The sequence below is a fragment of the Oryx dammah genome, unplaced genomic scaffold (assembly GCF_014754425.2).
Source record: "Oryx dammah isolate SB20612 unplaced genomic scaffold, SCBI_Odam_1.1 HiC_scaffold_13, whole genome shotgun sequence".
Classification (NCBI taxonomy): Eukaryota; Metazoa; Chordata; class Mammalia; order Artiodactyla; family Bovidae; genus Oryx; species Oryx dammah.
The window spans coordinates 11,558,826-11,578,173 of NW_024070197.1; the positions used below are offsets into that span (position 1 = coordinate 11,558,826).

The 19,348-nt window shown below is 46.9% G+C and overlaps 1 long non-coding RNA gene and 1 other non-coding gene across 2 annotated transcripts; both read left to right on the forward strand.

Annotated features, from left to right (window-relative positions):
* Nucleotides 1-6,045: 6,045 nt before the first annotated feature.
* Nucleotides 6,046-18,762, forward strand: LOC120872240. The gene is made up of 3 exons (XR_005723206.1): nucleotides 6,046-6,873; nucleotides 13,172-13,176; nucleotides 18,729-18,762. It is a non-coding gene; the product is annotated as an uncharacterized LOC120872240 (long non-coding RNA).
* On the forward strand, nucleotides 17,339-17,411 carry TRNAE-CUC. Its single transcript has one exon. It is a non-coding gene; the product is annotated as a tRNA-Glu (tRNA).
* Nucleotides 18,763-19,348: the final 586 nt, after the last annotated feature.

Here is a 19,348-nt window from a genome sequence, read left to right on the forward strand (position 1 = left end):
CACTCCTGTCTGGGAAGCTGCATCTCCTCTGAGCCTCCCCCACGCCGGCCCAGCCCAAGGCCAGCTCTAGAGATGTTTGATCTGACCACTTCAGAGCCTTCATCTTGGGCCTGCAGTCCATCAGAGGTGGCTAGAACTGGGAATCCTCCCCACATGGGCCTTTGAGGATAAGATGAAAGAGGCTGGGGATCCTCCCCACAGGATCCTTTGAGGATGGGATGAAAGAGGCTGGGCTGGGTCAGGAAGAGGCGTAAGCAGAAGAGAGGCCAGGAGGCAGAGAAGGCAGGCCTTCCTGGTGATGACCAGGGCATTTAATGAGCACCTGCTGTGTACTCAGGCTTGTGCTGGGTAGTGCTGGAGACACAGTTGTGACTGGCTCTGACTTCACAGGATAGAGAGGGAGACAGGTCTGTGACCAGGGAACTACGGGTGAGGGAGCCTGATGCAGTCAAGGAGGGCTTCCTGGAGGAGGGGACACCCAGCTCCTTGCAGAGTCTCTGACATCCCTCATGTAAACCTACCTTTCCAGCTGCCTCTGATGACACTTTCCCTCACTCCCTTGAATCTAGCCACACTGGCCTTCTTTCTGATTTCACAACTCTCTGAGTTCATTCTCATCCTCTGAGCCATCGCACTTGCTGTTCCCTCCTCCTGATTCTCTCTTCCCAGTTCTTCACCAGGTGAACTTCTTCTCTTCATTCAGACTGCAGACCACTTAGTTCTTTTAAATAATTCTCTTGTTTCTAGTTCCTACTGACTCCTTTGTTTCTTGCCCTTCCCAGCTAGGATGTGGCCTCTCCTTAGCGCTTGCTCCCTGACCCCTGGCAGCGCGCCTGACAAACTCGTGATACTTGGTAAATCTCTGTGACGTGAAGGAAGGAAGCTAAGACCTCCAGGCTAAACCAGGGTCCAGGGAAGAGGCAGGGGAAAGGAGTTCCAGGCAGAGGGAACAGAAGGGACAAAGGCACGGAGCATTTGGAGAGGCAGTTGGTGTTTCAGAGGCGCTGGGGAGGTGGTGTGTGGCTGGAGGGAGGCTCCAGATGAGGGAAGCAGGGAAGCGGGAGGAGGAGGCGGAGAGAGGAGCAGGGAGTGGGAGGAGAGAGGAGGAGGTCGGAGGATGAGTGGGAAGGCAGAGGGAGAGCAAGAGAGAGGAGCTTCTATCCGCTGACGCTGACCGGCTGGGGAAAGTGGACTCTTACAGGAATCTTTTTATGTAGAGGCGGAGCTGCCTTTTTTTGGGAGACCCGCCTGTCTGGCTTGCAAAAACCCCAGGCTTGAGGGACAGGCCTGGCCTCCCAGAGCCTTCTAAGGGCTTCGTGGAGAACATTCCACAGCCGGCCCTTCTGGAACACCCCATGAAGGCTTGGCAGCCGCATCCCGCCCCCGCTCCCGGGTCACTGCCCTGGCCTCCTGGCTCAGGCTCGCTCTCCTCGGTGTCCCAGCTCCCCACGGCAGCCTGTGGCAGTACTTTTAATAGAACACTTGAAAAAAAATATTAATAGGTAATTAAAGGCGCATGGCACAGATTTCCAAAGGTACACAAGGGATACAGCGAAACCTTTCTCGTCTCTGTTCCCCCAGAGCGCTTGCTGCAAGGCCGGCAGTCTCTTGGATTTTCTCCCAGAGACTGTCTGTCATATGTAAGTACAGCTAGGGGAATATTATTCAGGTTATTTACACCATTCTGCAGCTTATTTAAAAGAAAATTTTTAATTCATTTTTTAAAAACTGACCTAGAGTTGATTTACAATGTTGTGTTAGTTTCTGGTATACAACAAAGTGATTTAGATATATATGTGTGTGTGTCTATTTTCAGATTGTTTTTCATTTTAGGTTATTGTTGCTGTTATTGTTCGGTTGCCAAGTCATGTCTGACTCTGCACGACCCCATGGACTGCAGCATGCCAGGCTTTCCTGTCCTTCACCATCTCCCAGAGTTTGCCCAGGTTATAGGTTATTAGAAGAGATTGAACAGAGTTCCCTGTGCTATATACAATAGGTCCTTATTTATCTATTGTATATATGATAGCTTGTACCTGTTAATCCCAAACTCCTAATTCATCCCTCCCTCCTTTCCCCTTTGGTAACCATAAATCTGTTTTCTGTGTCTGATTCTGTTTTTTAAATAAGTTAATCTTTTTTGGCCACAGTGAGGCTTGTGGGATCTTAGTTCCCCGAGCAGGGATCTGACCAAGGCCTCAGCAGTGAAACTACTGAGTCCTCCCCACTGGTTGTTATTGTTGTTGTTCAGTTGCTAACTCGTGTCTACTGGACCACAGGGAATTCCCCATCTGTTGGATTATTTTTTAGATTCCACATATAAGTGATATCATATGATATTTTTCTTTCTCTGTCTGACTTCACTTCGTATGATAGTCTCTAGATCCATCCACATTGCTGCAGATGGCATTAGTTCATTCTTTTTTATGGCTAAGTAGTATTCTATTCTGTCTATGTACCATATTTTCTTTACCCATTCATTTGTTGATGGATACTTAGGTGGCTTCCATGTCTTGGCCATCGTAAATAGTCTATGCTTCATTTTTTTTTTTACCTAAGTGTATACTCATTTATTCAATAAATATTTATTGAACACCCTATATGCCAGGCACTCTTCTAGGCACTGAAGTTAAAGCAGAGAAGAAAACAGACAGAACCCCCTGCCTTCAAGGAGCTAATATTCTAGTGGGGGAGACAGACAGTCAACAAATCAAATGGCAAGTACTTTTTTTTTTGGCTGCAGGGTCATGTGGGGTCTTAGCCCTGCATGTGTGATCTTAATTTCCAGACCAGGGATCGAAGCCACGCCCCCTTCATTGGAAGAGTGGAGTCTTAACCATTGGATCACCAGGGAAGCCCTGGCAGGTATTAATACATTTTAACATTACATAGTAGGTTGGATGGCACAGTCAGTGCTGTTGCTAAAATATAAGGCAAGCAAAGAAGGTGGAGTGTTGAGGAAGCTGGAAGGTTTCTATTTTTTTAACAGGGTGGTCAGAAAAGGCCTCGATAAAGGTAGCATTTGAGTAAAGGCCTGAAGAAGGTGAGGAAGTGAGTCAGGTGGGTTATGTGAGTGGGAGAGGGGTAATAGCAAGTGCAAAGGCCCTGAGGTAGGTGTGAGCTGGAAGTGTTGCAGATCTATCCTGGAAAGGAGAAGTAACGGGGAGGGCATGTGTATATGTGGGGGGTGAGATACAGTCCTGCAGAGCCTTGTCCGTAAATTGACTTTGCTGTTTCATTTTGAAACTGTTCCGTGGTGTGTGGGTGCCAACTCGTAACAGTTTGTGAGGGCTAATTGCTAAACTTCTGGGAATTGTGCAAGCCTGACATTAAGGATAGCTTTTACTATAACTTAAATTATAAAAATTTACAACTCAGTAAGTTTGTACACTGCCTGGGAAATCCACTGGACAGAGGAGAAAGGCGGGCTACAGCCCATGTGGCGGCAAAAAGTCGAACATGACCTAACGACTAAACAACTCAAAAAATTCTATTATGCACAACGATAAGTAGGCACAATTTATCGCTTCTTAACTGTTATCCTAAAGGAAATCAATCCTGAATATTTATTGGAAGGACTGATGCTGAAGCTGAAGCTCCAGTACTTTGGCCACCTGATGCAAAGACCCGACTCATTAGAAAAGACCCTGATGATGAGAAAGATTGAAGGCAGGAGGAGAAGGGGATGACAGAGGACGAGATGGTTGGATGGCATCACCGACTCAATGGACATGAGTTTGAGCAAGCTCTGGGAGATGGTGAAGGACAGGGAAGCCTGGCGTGCTTCTGACTATAGGGTCACAAAAAATCGGACACAACTGAGCAACTGAACAACATCAGCTGTTATACTACATCTTACTGCTATCTTTGCTCTAAGGGTATGAAAATCTCACATCATGGTGAGCTATTGAGGAGATCTTCCAAGTTCTGCCTTCAGTGAGGCCACATTGGTAGCTTACAATCAGCTGTGATGGAAGTATTAACATTTCCGTGCGTGCCTATGTGCTAAGTCACTTCAGTCGTGTCTGACTCTGCAACCCAATGGACTGTAGCCCGCCAGGCTCTTCTGTCCATGGGGATTCTCTGGGCAAGAAGAATGGAGTGGGTTGCCATGCCCTCCTCCTGGGGATCTTCCCGACCCAAGGATCAAACCCACGTCTCTTATGTCTCCTGCCTTGGCAGACAGGTTCTTTACCCCTAGTGCCACAGACACTGGCAAACGCTACATGTCAGGACTGTTTCTTCCCCCAGAGACCTGGCAAGTTAAGCATTTACCAGCCCACCAACCTAATGCATAGAGATGTGGCTCACTCTTTTGTAAAGCTGCATAGTACTCCAACGCACAGACGGGCCATGGCGTAGTTTCCTGCCACCTTCCTGACAGTTGTTTGACTAACATCCAGTCTCTTACGCACACAGACAGTGTTGATTTCCTATGTGTGTGCCTATAACTGTAGGATTGACTCCTTGAGGAACTGCTGTGTCAGAGGCCATGGGACCTTCTGATGTGAATGCCTCTTGCCTAATACATCTCCATGGAGGCTGTACCAATACCCACAGCCTCCAGCAAATGGGTCAGAGTGCAGAGGCTTCTTCTAAGGACGCAGATTTGATTGTGTCACTCTGCTGTTTAAATCCTTAGATGACTTCTGCTCCTCCCAGGACAAAGCCTTCGGGTTTTTCCCAAGGTCTAGGCCCCTCATCGTCAAGCCTTGTCCTTTTCTTTCTGCAAGTGGAGGGTGACGCCATGACCCCGCTGTGACCCCTCGTAAATTCCACATTGCAGTTACCTTGATCATCTGCTGTTTGTCCCCCGAAATGGGCCATGTTCCCACCCACTCTTGTTTGTTCATGCCTGTCCCTTCCCTGGGAATTACTTCCCAGCATCTTAATCACCTGGGTAACGCCCACTCCATTGGTTCTGTCCCTTTAAAAAAAAATCATTTATTTTAGTTTTGGCCACGCTTCACGGCATGCGAAATCTTATTTCCCCAACCAGGGACTGAACTTATGGCCCCTGCAGTGGAAGCTCAAAGTCCTAACCACTGGACCGCCAAGGAAGTCCCAATTATGTCCCTGTTTGTTTCAAGAGGCTGAAAACCCCAGGGTAACTGTCTTCTGCAAAGTCGGGAATTGATCAGCTCATCTGAGTAAAGAAATCATCGAGTCAACTGGTTTCAGGCATAGCTGGTTTCAGGAGTTTCAATGATTCCACGAAGCCAGTCTTGGCCTGTCAGTTCTGTTCTCTTTAACATCAGGACCCTTCAGCACCGCTGCCTTCAGAAAGGTGGCTCAGCAGGTAGAGAATCCACTTGCAATGAGGGAGATGCAGGAAATGAGGATTCGATCTCTGGGTCAGGAAGATCCCCTGGAAGAGGGTATGGCAGCCCACTCCAGTATTCTTGCCTGGAGAATCCCATGAACAGGCCTGGCGGGCTATGGTCCAGGGGGTCGCAAAAGAGTCGGACACAACTGAACTGATTGAGCATGCATGCATGCACGCCTTTAGAAAACTCCCTCATGGTCAGAGGAGGCAAAGAGTTAGAGATGAAAAGAAGGTTCTAGGCAGAGAAAACAGCCCAGAACCGGTGTTTGTAAACCCAGATCCTGACTGGGCGTGGTGGATAACCTGATAGGTTCATAACATCCTGCAGGGCGAACTCCAAGGAGAAGACTAATTCTTGCCTCCATGCTAAATTCTTCAACTGAGGTGACTTCCCTGGTGATCTAGGGGCTAAGACTTCACATTACCAGTGCAGGGGACTTGGGCTCAATCCCTCATCAGGGAGCTAGATCTTGAATGCTGCAACTAAAGATCCCAGATGCCTGTGTGTTCAGTGGCTTCAGTCACTTCAGTCATGTCCGACTCTTTACCACCTATGAACTGGAGCCTGCCAAGCTCCTCTGTCCATGGCAATTCTCCAGACAGGAATACTGGAGTGGGTTGCCAAGCCCTCCTCTAGGGGATCTTCCTGACCCAGGGATCGAACCCCAGTCTCTTACATCTCCCGCATTGTCAGGCAGGTTCTTCACCACTAGCGTCACCTGGGAAGCCTCAACTGAGACCCAGCACAGCCAAATAAAGAAATAAATATATGTTTTGAGAAAAATAAATAAATTCTTCAACTGAGAGGCAGGGTAGGAAGAGTTGCTTTGGGTTCTGGAGGTAGAAAGCCTGGGTTCAAATCCTGGGGTGATGAAAAATATTCAGAACCAGGTAGGGGCGATGGTTACACAGCACTGGGATTGTGCTCAAGGCCACTGAGCCAGACTCTTGAAAATGGTTGACAAAGTCACTGTCACATTATGTATCTTTCACCACAGTATAAAAGTAATGAGGCTGACAATGCTAGAAAAAAAAAAAAAAGAATAAAAACACAAAGAGGAAAAAAAGCCTGACTCTACCACTTACCAATCATACGACTTCTCTGTGGTTCAGTTGCTCAGTCGCGTCCAGCTCTTTTCGACCCCATAAACTGGAGCACACCATACTTCTCTGTACTCTTGTTTATTGGGCTATAAAATGAAGACAATAATAGGACCCCACCCACCACACCTGCTTATTTAGAGCCTCAGGTAGATTAACACATGTACAGTCTTTGGGGTAGTACCTGGGATCTAGTTAAATGTTCAGTAAATGTTAGTTTTTATGGTTAAATTAAAATATTGGGTGGATGGCCCTGTGAAATAGGCCAGATGCAAGAGCTGACTGCTTTAGCTTGTTTGGGCTGCTGCTTGAACAAAAAGCACAGATGGGGTGGCTTCTGAGCAACATCGATGCACTTCTCAGGACTTCCCTGGCAGTCCAGTGGTTAGGACTCTGCTCTTTCAATGCAAGAGGCATGCATTTGAACTCCCTTAGTTCCTGGCAAAGTCCCACAAGCTGAGCCAAGAAAATTTATTTTTTTTTAATGTATTTCTCACAGTTCTGGAGGCTGCAAGTCCACGATTAGGGTAAATGGTTGGCTGAGGGTGCTCTTCTGGGTTGAAGACTTCTCACTGTATCTTCCTCACATGGGCAGAAGGGGTGAGGCATTTCTCTGGAGCCTCTATTATAAGGGCGATAATCCCAACCTTAGGGCACCACCCTCATGACCTACTGATCTCCCAAAGGCCCTACCTCCTAACATCATCATCTTGGGGGTTACATTTTTTTTTCTTTACATGCATATATTTTTTTAGCTTCTTTTCCTTTATGGGTTATTACAAGATACTGAGTATAGTAGGCCCTTGTTGTTTATCTATTTTATGTATATGTGTGTGTGTGTGAGTGTGCGTGCGTGCACGCTGTGGTTTCCCTCATATACAGGTGGCGTCAGTGGTAATGAATCTGCCTGCAATGCAGGAGACGCAGGTTTGATCCCTGGGTTGGGAATATCTCCTGGAGGAAGGCATGGCAACCCACTCCAGTATTCTTGCCTGGAGAATCCCATGGACAGAGGAGCCTGGTAGGCTACAGAGGTCCATGGGGTTTGCAGAGCTGGACACAACAACTGATTGAGCATGCAGGCATACATATGTTAATCGCAGACTCCTAATTTATTCTTCCCCCCTTCCTCTTTGGTAACCATTGGTTTTGTTTTTTTTCCCTATGTCTGTCTATCCTATGTGGGTCTATCTCTGTCTTGTATATAAGTTCATTTGTATTATTTTTTAAGATTCCATATGATCTTTGTCTTTATCTGACTTCACTTAGTACAATAATTTCTAGGTCCATCCATGTTGCTGCAAATGGCATGATTTCATTTTTTTTTAATCACTGAGTAATATTTCTTGTATAAATATACCACATCTTCTTTATCCATTCCTCTGTTGATGGACATTTAGGTGGCTTCCATGTCTTGGCTGTTGTGAACAGGGCTGCCAGGTAGATTTCACCATATGAAATTGGGCGGGGGGCGGGGATGCAAATACTCAGACTATCACAGTCACATATTGTAGGATTCCATTTGTCTGAAAACATCCAGAATACACAAATCCTTAGAGACAGAAAGTAGACCAGCGGTTGCCAGGATCCGGTGGGAGGGGATGCAGAGTGACTGCTGGATGGGCGTGGGGTTTCCTTTGGGAAGGCGATTTGAGAATGATTTGAAACTACTTAGAGGCAATGATTGTGCAATATTGGAAGTTACTAAATGCCGCAGTGTATAACACTTTAAAATAGTTGGTTTTTATGTGAATTTTACCTCAAAAATTTTTTTCCATTAGTACTTTGGGAAAAAAAATGGATGGAATGTATCTCGATGTCCTTCTCAGGCTGCGAAGCCTTGAGACTTCGTTGTCCTGGATGGATTGGGCCCTTCTCTCTTCCAGGGACTGATAAACCACTCCAGCTGGCTTGGCTTACAACTCATCCCCTGCAATAATTAGCTGTGGGTCTTTGGAATTCAGCTTCCTTGTCTGTACCAAGAGGGACTTGGACCCATTGGTTTCTCTTTTTTTTTCGGCTATGCTGTGAGGCTTTCAAGGGCTTCCTAGGTGGGGCTCAGTGATTAAGTCCCCCTGCCAGTGCAGGAGACGCTGGTCTGATCCCTGGGTTGGGAAGATTCCCTGGAGAAGGAAATGGCAACCGACGCCAGTATTTTGGCCTGGAAAATCTCATGGACTGAGGAACCTGGCAGGCTACGGTCCACGGGGTTGCAAAGAGTCAGACATGACTGAGGGACTGAGCATCGTGCATGCATACAGGTGAGGCTTGCAGGAGCTTAGTTCCCCAACCAGGGATTGAACCTGGTCTATGGCAGTGAAAGCGCTGAATCCTAACCACTGGACCTTCAGGGAATTCCCCAGACCCACTGGTTTCCAACGTGTCCTCAGATTTCACAGGCCCAGGCATTTCTTGAGCCCAATGCCAAAGCTCCAATCCTTTGGCCACCTGATGCGAACAGCCAGCTCACTGGAAAAGACCTTGATGCTGGGAAGGACTGAGGGCTGGAAGAAGAGGGGGCGACAGAGGATGAGATGGTTGGATGGCATCACCGACTCAATGGATGTGAGTTTGAGCAAACTCCGGGTGATGGTGAGAGACAGGGAAGCCTGGCGTGCTACACTTCGTGGGGTTGCAAAGAGTCAGACATGACTCAGCGGCTGAACAACAGCAACAACAAGGTGGTACCCCCTTCACCCTACCCTTCGCCTCTAAATGCAGACTCTCTCCCAGCTCTAGCAGGATTTTGCACAGGGCCTGGGAATCATCATTGACACCTGCCCCCATATTGGACTGCAGACTCTTAACACCTCTCGAAGTCAGGCCACTTGCTCCTAACTCTTCTCAGAAAGGGAGACCGGGGCTCTTTGGACTTTTCTCCCGGGATTCAGCTGGCTGCACACAGTGATGGGAGGGACCGGGCACTCCAGGTCTCTAGCCCCAGGCAGTCAGAGGTGACCATTGTCTGCAAACTCACAATGTCCTGGTCCTTTGGGCTGGCCGCCTTCAGAGATGGTGCCCACACGGTCACAGGAACAAGCTGTGTGGTTATCCGCCCTCAGAACTGGTTCCTGACAGGGCCTCGTCCTTTACAGCCCCAGGGAAGCCCAGCGTCCCCTCGGCCTCCCCACATCTGTGGCTTGACTTGCTTCTGACCGGGGCTCTCTAAAGAGAAAAGCTAATAATCGCAGTAATAAAAGCCTCCCCAACATACTGCCTCTTAATACATCGTCCAGACCCATGCGAAGGACTTTGGTCACACCATTTGTTCGTTTCTTGTTTTTTGGTTTTGTTTTTTGTTTGTGCTCTGCTGGATGTGGGATCTTAATTCCCTGGCCAGGGATTGAACTCATACCCCCTCCAGGGGCAGCACAGTCTTAACCACTGGACCACCAGGAAAGTGCCCTCTTACATGGTTTTGTTCCATTCTCTTACACCACTGGAGTGGAAACTCCACTCATCCTGTTTTAGATTGGAGGATCTGAGGCTCGGAGGTGGAATCCTTTGTCCAAGGTCAGCTAAGGGGTGGGCAGGCGCATCTCTCTGGCCCTGCCCCCTCTGCCTTTGACCACTTGATGTTGTTGGTCAGTCGTGATGTCGAGTCTGACTCTTTATGACCCCATGGACTGCAGCACACCGGGCTTCCTTGTCTTCACTGTCCCCCGGAGTTTGCTCAGACCCGTGTCCACAGGGTCGATGATGCCATGCAACCATCTTGTCCTCTGCTGTCCCCTTCTCTTCCTGCCCTCAATCTTTCCCAGCATCAGGGTCTTTTTCAATGAGTCCGTCATCTTAGCTTATCTCCCTGGAAGCATCAGATATCTTTCTCTGCAGGTCACCTGAGCGCCTGGACACCTGTGGGGTCCCAGGGCAGGGCCCGGAGTGGTGGCAGGGTCGACTTCCTTGGAAAACAGCTCCTACAGCCTTGGCTGATCTGGGCGAAGGGCACTGTCCAACTTTCCCCGCTCTGAGCCTCAAGAAACCTGAGTTACATGTTGCAGCACAAGCCGCAGGGGCCGGACAGCCTACTGCTGGGGGAGGTGAGGCAGAGCAACCCAGACAAGCCAGCTTTTAAATGAGTAACTAGAGAGGCAGGAAAGGAAGGTCTGGGCCAGTCTCCAGTACCCCAGCAGCTTCCCAGCCAGGCCAGAAGGCATGAAGTCCCCATGATTCTTGGCCCTGATAGACCCAAGGGTTCTGCTTCCTCATTTCCTTCCTATTTCTTAAAGACTCAACCCACACTCCCAGAGTCCCTACTGTGTGCCTGGCCCCATGCAGGGCGATGCCTGGGGGGATTCAGCAGTGGTTGAGAAGGTCCCCATCCCCAGTCCCAGGGAGGGCACAGACTCATCCCCAGAGAGTGACCACCCAGAGTGGGCAGGGCTGGATGAGGATGTCGAAGGTGCTGGTGGAGACAAGAGGGACACCTGAGCTGGCCTCAGGGTCATGGAGACTCCAGGGATGCCTGAGGGGAAATCTGAAGATCTTAGTGACTTGAAGAGAAAAGCATGTGAGAAAAAGAGGTGAGGAAATAGGTCTAAAAATTTGAGGAGGGAGATCACACAGGGCTCCTTTGGCCACCATTTTCCAAGCTGTTTTGAATTAGAGACCCCATAAAGTGTTTATTTTGCAGGCAACACAGTATGTGTGTGAACAAGTACACACACACAAATAAATTAAAATTTCACGAAACAGTAATGACTTGTACAATATGTTCTACTTGACCTTTTTTCACTTTTTTAATCGGAGTATAATTCCTTTACAATGTGGTATTAGCTTCTGCTGTGCAACGAAGTGAATCAGCTTTATGTATGCATGTATCCTCTCCCTCTCGAACCTCCCTCCCACACCCCTCCTCTATTTGACATTTTGAAAAATTAACTGCTTGGAACCCGCTACTTTATTTCATGCCCTATTAATAGGTTAACACTGGAGTTTGAAAATATAGATGTCCAGGCTGTGCTTAGAACACTTGGACTCCAATCAAAGGAGGGGAATTCTAGAATCAGCAGGTGTGATGTCTTAGGTCAGCTCAAGGATTCTCCCATCCTCCTATCCCTCTGGGCACATGGTGGGATTGTACTTACCTCCCTTTGGAAGATAGCCTTGAAGCCCAGGAATCTGCATTTTAACAGACAACGGGAGCTGTGAGACTTGGGAAATTTAAGAAACAGTGACATAGTGATAAACTCCGAGAGGACAGGGCAGAATCTGCCTTGTCCATTGCACAGACCCCAGAAGGACCCAGCGCAGCGCAGAGCTGGGTGCTTAGATAACATGTGTTCAAGCAATGATTTTAACTTCAGTCTTTTTATTTCTGTCTACCTGATCTAAGGTTTCCCTGGTGGCTCAGTGGTAAAGAATCTGCCTTCATTGCAGGAGCCACAGGAGATGTGGGTCCAATCCCTGGGCCAGGAAGATCCCCTGGAGGAGGGCATGGCAACCCACTCCAGTATTCTTGCCTGGAGAATCCCATGGATAGAGGGTTGCAAAGAGTCGGACATGACTGATAACGCTCACCTCTCCAGCTTCAGTTCTCAGTGATTTCCTGCTTCCGCTCTGGCCGGATGGAACTCTTGGTTTCATAAATTTCCCGTCTCCAGGTCTTTGCCCTTGCTGCGTCCTCTGCCTGTTTCTGTTTCCTTCTCTCTTCACTGTCTGGCTCTGACATCCTTCCAAAGGGAGCTCAAATGTCCCCTCTTGCAGAAAGCCTTCCCTGACTCCATTTCCCAAGCTGGGTTTCCCCTCTGAGCTCCTCCATTCCAGCCCTACTCACTCTGGGTCCTCACTGTCTGTCTATCCCACTGGATTCTGAACCCCAGGAGAATAGGAACTAGGCTTGTCTCAGCCACTGATGGGTCCCTAGTGCCACCCAGCACAGGGCACCCAGTTCAGTTCAGTTCAGTTCAGTCACTCAGTCATGTCTGACTCTTTGCGACCCCATGAATCGCAGCACGCCAGGCCTCCCTGTCCATCACCAACTCCCGGAGTTCACTCAAACTCACGTCCATTGAGTCGGTGATGCCATCCAGCCATCTCATCCTCTGTCGTCCCCTTTTCCTCCTGTCCCCAATCCCTCCCAGCATCAGAGTCTTTTCCAATGAGTCAGCTCTTCGCATGAGGTGGCCAAAGTACTGGAGTTTCAGCTTTAGCATCATTCCTTCCAAAGAAATCCTAGGGCTGATCTCCTGTAGAATGGACTGGTTGGATCTCCTTGCAGTCCAAGGGATTCTCAAGAGTCTTCTCCAACACCACAGTTCAAAAGCATCAATTCTTCGGCACTCAGCTTTCTTCACAGTCCAACTCTCGCATCCATACATGACCACTAGAAAAACCATAGCCTTGACTAGACGGACCTTTGTTGGCAAGGTAATGTCTCTGCTTTTCAATATGCTATCTAGGTTGGTCATAACTTTTCTTCCAAGGAGTAAGCGTCTTTTAATTTCATGGCTGCAGTCACCATCTGCAGTGATTTTGAAGCCCCCCAAAATAAAGTCTAACGCTGTTTCCACCATTTCCCCATCTATTTGCCATGAAGTGATGGGACCAGATGCCATGATCTTCGTTTTCTGAATGTTGAGCTTTAAGCCAACTTTTTCACTCTCCTCTTTCATTTTCATCAAGAGGCTTTTTAGTTCCTCTTCACTTTCTGCCATAAGTGTAGTGTCATCTGCATATCTGAGGTTATTGATATTTCTCCCAGCAATCTTGAAAAGGTCTGATTTCTCCCGACAATCAGAAAAGGTCCAGTGAATGCATGAATGCAAATCTGAAGTAGGAGGAGAGGCCTGATCACAGGCTTGACGGAGAAGGCTGAAGCCCTGGAGTTTATTCAGTCCCTCCCAAGGTCAGACACCTAGTCCTCTCAGGGAGGATGAAGTTCAGAACTATGCCCATTTCACAGGCAACAAACTGAGACCAAAAAGGGCCTTCTTGTTCTCATCCCAGCCTTCTCCTGGGCCCTCTCACCTTCTTCCCAGAGTCTTTTTTTTTTTTTTTCCCTAATGATGAAATCTGGGTAGGAGGTTTGGCTGAATAGCAAGAAAGCTGGCCGAGACCAGTTGTCTGTTTTTCTCTCCAAGCCTGAGGAGGACAAGGGGTGGGACATTCCTGGCCAATCCTGAACCAAATCCTCAAACCCTGCCCTCATGGCTGGGACCCACTCTGTACTTCCTGAAAGTTCTGGGATTCCAGGATCCCTTAAGTTCTGGAGCCTTCTCCCTTCCTCTCCTCCCTGTCTGGCACCCCTGTAGGTGGCCAGTGACTAGACCAAGCCTGGCCCATGCTCCTGTTGCCCAGCTGGCTTGGGTTGCTTCCCCATTGCCAGGGGCTCTGATTACCAGGAAGGCTGCCAGCAGCTTGCTGGCCCCCAGCCTGGCCACCTGGTGCTGGGTCCCACCTGGGACCTCTCAGGCTCTTTTTCTCAGTGGTTCCTGGGCCCTGAACATTCCTGGGCAGAAGCACCAGTCCGTGAGTCTGCGGGAACTCACAGACAGCTTTTTTTTTTACTTTCACCCTTAGGTATAATGTCGATATCAAAAAGTCATCGGAACTTAAAATACCAGGAGGCTATGATCTGCCAGACACCAAGCCAAGCATTTTACACACATGATCTTGGTTCACCCTCCATGACCTTGGAGGCAGATGCTACCCTTTAAGCCCATTTCACAGTCATGCAAACTAAGGCTGGAGGATTGAGTGACTTACTGGAGGTCATTCAGCTGCTAAGCCATGAGACAAGAAGATGACTGTTTCATGGTGCGGTGCGGTACTACAAAGCAACAGACTTCCTTCCTGTAAGTTCCCATTCTGAGCAGTTTCTGTGAATTCTTGCAGAGACAGTCAATGCAGAGGAAACATTTATATATTTTTTAAATTTATTTAATTTATTATATATATATTTTTTATTTATTTTAAATAAATTTTATTTTAGTTATTTATTTTAACTTTATTTAATTACTTATCAATAATTACCTTAAATGTAAAGGGTTGAATGCCCCAACCAAAAGACAAAAGACTGGCTGAATGGATACAAAAACAAGACCCCTATATATGTTGTCTACATATTTTATTTTTATAAATGTTTTAATTTATTTATTTATTAAAATTTTTATTATATATTTTAAATTTATTTTTGTTTAATTTTTTACGTCACTGGGAGGCATGTGGGATCTTAGTTCCCATCTACCTAACAGGACTGAACTCGAGCCCCCTGCAGTGGAAGCACAGATTCTTACAGATTCTTAACCACTGGACCACCAAGGAAGTCCCTATATACATATTATTATATGTATACATATATATTTTTTGTTATATAGATTGCTTTTTTTCCCCACAGATGATAGGGTGCCCTGTCTTATATACTCCTCCTGCATCTTACCTTTATTTCCTTAGCAATATTTCTTGACCACCTGATTTGGAACTGAAACCTGCCCTCCACCCAGAGCCCCATCTGTCTCATTCCATCTAGTGCCTCTCAGTGGGTCAGGAGGGCTTCCCAAGTGGCACTAGTATAAAGAATCTGCCTGCCAGAGCCAGAGACTCGGGTTCCATCCCTGGGTGGGGAAGATCCCCTGGAGGAAGGCATGGCAACCCACCCCAGCATTCTTGCCTGAAGAATCCCATGGACTGAGGAGCCTGGCAGGCTACAATCCATGCGGTCGCAAAGAGTTGGACACGACTTAGTGACTAAACAATAACAACAACAAAACGTTCCATTCAGTGGATATGGTTTGTTGAATGATTGAAGGAATGAATTGCTGAATAGACAGATGCTTGGCTAAAGAGCTTGGACTTTGTCCTGAGAGAAGTCACTGGGGTGACTAGATTAGATCTGTGCTTTTGAACATTCTAGGCTCTTCTCATGTACTTGTCCCTTCACTCTTTCCCTGGATTTGGCAACCCCTCCCTATCCCAACTGGGATGCCTCCTCTTCCAGGCAGCCCTCCTTGACCCCTAGTCTGGGTCAAGTATTCCGTCTGGGCTCCTTCAACCCAGCTCTGCTCGCTCTGTGTTGTCACAATTGGAGGATCTGTCTGTCACCCTCTCTGGACTGTGATTCTCCAGAGGATAGGGTTAGGACTATCTTGGTCATTCCTGGATCCCTGGCACCACCTATCATAGGGCCCGAAGCTGTGATCAGAATAAATGATGGTCCCTGGAAGGAAATAGCTCTCCTTGGGATGGAGACCAACTGTAGGATAGCTGAGGTGTCGGATAAGGGTTGAGGACACCTGAGTTCAAATCTCCTGCCCAGGTAGGGGTGGGGCCACAACAAACCTCATTACCCTGTCTGCTTCCAAGTCACTAAAATGGGATTGATCTCAAAGATTAGTGAAGATCTGAAAACCTTTGATAGCATCTACACAAGGGCAGAAACCCCTCCTGCTGCCTTAGAGGTTTGGACCGGGTTCGATCCCTGCTCAGGGAACTAGATCCCATGTGCCGCAACCAAAGATTCTGCATGTTGCGACTCAAAGATCCTGCTTGCCATAATGAAAAGTTTCCACAGGTCACAGTGAAGATCAAAAATTCCATGTGCGGAAGCTAAGACCCAGGGCAGCCAAATAAGTTAATTAAATAAATATTTTAAAAAGAGAGATTTCTTCCCAGATCGTCCCAGTGGGCTCCTTGTCATTCAGATTTTATGGCAAATGTCACCTCCTCAGAGTGGTCCATCCTGTACTATTCTCTCTGTATCTGCTGGGCAATGAACAGTTTCTCTCTCTCCAGCTCTTATTCCCACCTGGCAACCCAAGTTCATTTCCTCATCTCCCCTTGCTAGAATGCTAGTGAGGAGTTTTGTATGAGTTATTATTTTTAAATTTTATTTAAAAAGTTTTTATTAAAGAATGGTTGATTTACAATGTTGTGCTAGTTTCTGATCTGTAACAGTGATTCATATATATATATGATTCAGATATATATATGTATATGATTCAGATATATGTGTATATGATTCAGATGTGTGTGTGTATATATATATATATATATATATATATATATATATATAGTTTTCTTTTCTATTAGAGGTTATTGTAAGATATTGAGGGAATTCCCTGGTGGTCCAATGGTTAGGACTCATGTTTCACTGCCAGGGCCTGGATTCAACCTCTAATTGGGGAACTAAGATCTTGCAAGCCACATGGCATGCCCCGCGCCACCCCCCCAAAAGATAATGAATATATTTCCTGGGCTTTATTTTTAATTTTTTTCCTTACTGTGAAATCCTCAGCCCCTTGAATGGCACTTGGCCCCTAGTAATGGCCCGAGGAGTATTTGTACAAGTCTGTATTTGTACAAGTATTTGTACAATAGTCTGTACAAGTGTGAACAGAGTGCTGAGGAATTGTTCCCTCGTGTTTTGCGTCCGGGGTCTCTGTGTACGGCATCACTGACTCTAGGACAAATGCGGAAACTGATGCTTAGCTGATAAGCGGTGGAGCCAGGATTCAAACCAGTCTGTGTGGCTTTAGGGCCCACGCTCTGTGTCTAGCAGAGCGCCAAGCATGTGGGAGTTTAAAGTGAGTGTCGAATGAATACAACTTTAGACTCGGAGGGTGGGGTGAGAGACGGGGGCCTTCTGAAGTAGGAGGCGTGGAATCTGGGAGAATTTGGGAGGGAGAGCATCCCAGAGATCCAGGAAGGAGGTCTATATGGCCACTCGTGCCTGGATGGTGGGCTCCTTAGGTTCTGGGCAAATTCTCTGCTCAGTTTGGCCCCTTCAGTTCCTGCCAGATGTCATCATAAGCTCTCAAAGCTCCTGTCCAGGCAGGTCGAGGGCTAGGGCTGGCTGAGACCAAGTGACCAGGAGGAATAATTCACCACCAGGGGCCAACACCATCTGGAGCTGGTTGGGGACTCCCAAGGCCATGTTCTTCAATAATAATGACAATAACAACAATAGGGTCTTCCTTGGTGGTCCAGTGGCTAAGACTCTGCATTCTCAATGCAAGGGGCCCAGGTTCAAATCCTGGTCAGGGAACTAGGATCCCACATGCCACAAGGAAGATCAAAGATCCCGTATGCCACAACCAAGACCTGGTGTAGCCAAATAAATAACATAAATACTAAAATATTTTAATAAAATAATAATATTTATTTATTTATTGCTTCTGGGAAGAAAGGCTATGACAAATGTAGACAGTGTATTGAAAAGCAGAGACATTACTTTGCCAACAAAGTGATGGCAAACAGTCAAAGTTATGGTTTTTCCAGTAGTCATGTATAGATGTGAGAGTTGGACCATAAAGAAGGCTGAGTGCCAAAGAATTGATGCTTTCAAACTGTGGTGCTGGAGAAGACTCCTGAAAGTCCCTTGGACAACAAGGAGATCAAAGTGGTCAACCCTAAAGGAAATCAACCCTGAATATTCACTGGAAGGACTGATACTGAAGCTGAAGCCCCAATACTCTGGCCATCTGATGCAAAGAGCCGACTGATTGGAAAAGACCCTGATGCTGGGAAAGATTGAGGACAGGAGAAGGGAGTGATGGCATCACCGACTCAATGGACATGAGTTTGAGCCAACTCTAGGAGATAGTGAAGGGCAGGGAAGCCTGGCATGCTGCAGTCCATGGGGTCGCAAAGAGTTGGACATGAGTGAGTAGCTGAACAGCAACAACAAATATTTTAGAAAGATAGTGACAACAATAAGAGTAGTCATAGTTAACTTTATTAGGGGTTAACCTGTACCCCATCTAAATACTTTGCATCTAGGGTCTCATTTGATCTTCAGTACCCAAGGAGGTCTGAGCTACTATTATTCTCCCCATTTTACAGACTTGTGAGTGAAAACAGGCTTATAGAGGTGGTGACTTGCCTAAGGCCCCACAGTTGCTTCAGAAGGAAGCCTCTGAGATGATCACTATCAATAGTCTGTACAAGTGTGAACACCTGATACGTTATCAGAGAACAGTCCAGGTGGGAAAGAAGTAGGATTTCAACATGGCCAGGAGACGTAGGAGATCACAACTGATTCCCTTGAAGGGTAGGGTCTTGGGAGGCAGGCTTGAAACTCCCAGCTCCCTTCAGGTGTGGCTTCAAGGTGACTGACTTCCTCTGGCCATAAGGCCCCGTTTTGCCCATCTGGAGAATGGGTATATTAGTGGACCCAACCTCACCAAGCAGTTTTGGAAATTCCAGTGAAATCAGGCATATGCATTTGTCAAAAACCAGCAGGCGTCACTAATGGTTTGTGCATTTTTGTGAAAAAGGACTGTGTACAGGGAATTCACTGGTGGTCTAGTGGTTAGGATTCAGCACTTTCATTGCCCAAAATGTGGGTTCAAGCCCCAGTCAGGGAACTAAGATCCCACAAGCCAGTCAGCATGGCCCAAAAATAAAAAATAAATAAATAAAGAGGATTGCATACAAATATTGAACTGTGATTAATAAATGCATCCGTAATTGTTTGGAAAGGGCGTTGATATTTGCAACTTACTTTGACATGTATCCAAAGAAGGTGAATGGGTAGATGGCTAGAGAAAGATAAATGTATAGAAATTGTATATAGAAGTATGGTGAAATAACTCTAGACTCTAGGTCTGGGCTACATGGATGTTCACTGTAAAATCCTCTAAACTTTTTTGTATCTTGAAAATTTTCATAATAAAAAGAGGAAAATATTTGGTGAAAGCAAAAGCCTTAGATTAAACTGAATTACCATTTAAAATAGATAATTGCAAATTACCTACCTAGGGGGAAGTGGATTACAATCTTCAGTTCAGTTCAGTCGCTCAGTTGTGTCTGACTCTTTGCGACCCCATGAATCGCAGCACACCAGGCCTCCCTGTACATCATCAACTTCCGGAGTTGACCCAAACTCATGTGCATCGAGTCGGTGACACCATCCAGCCATCTCATTCTCTGTCGTCCCCTTCTCCTCCTGCCCCCATCCCTCCAGCATCAGGATCTTTTCTA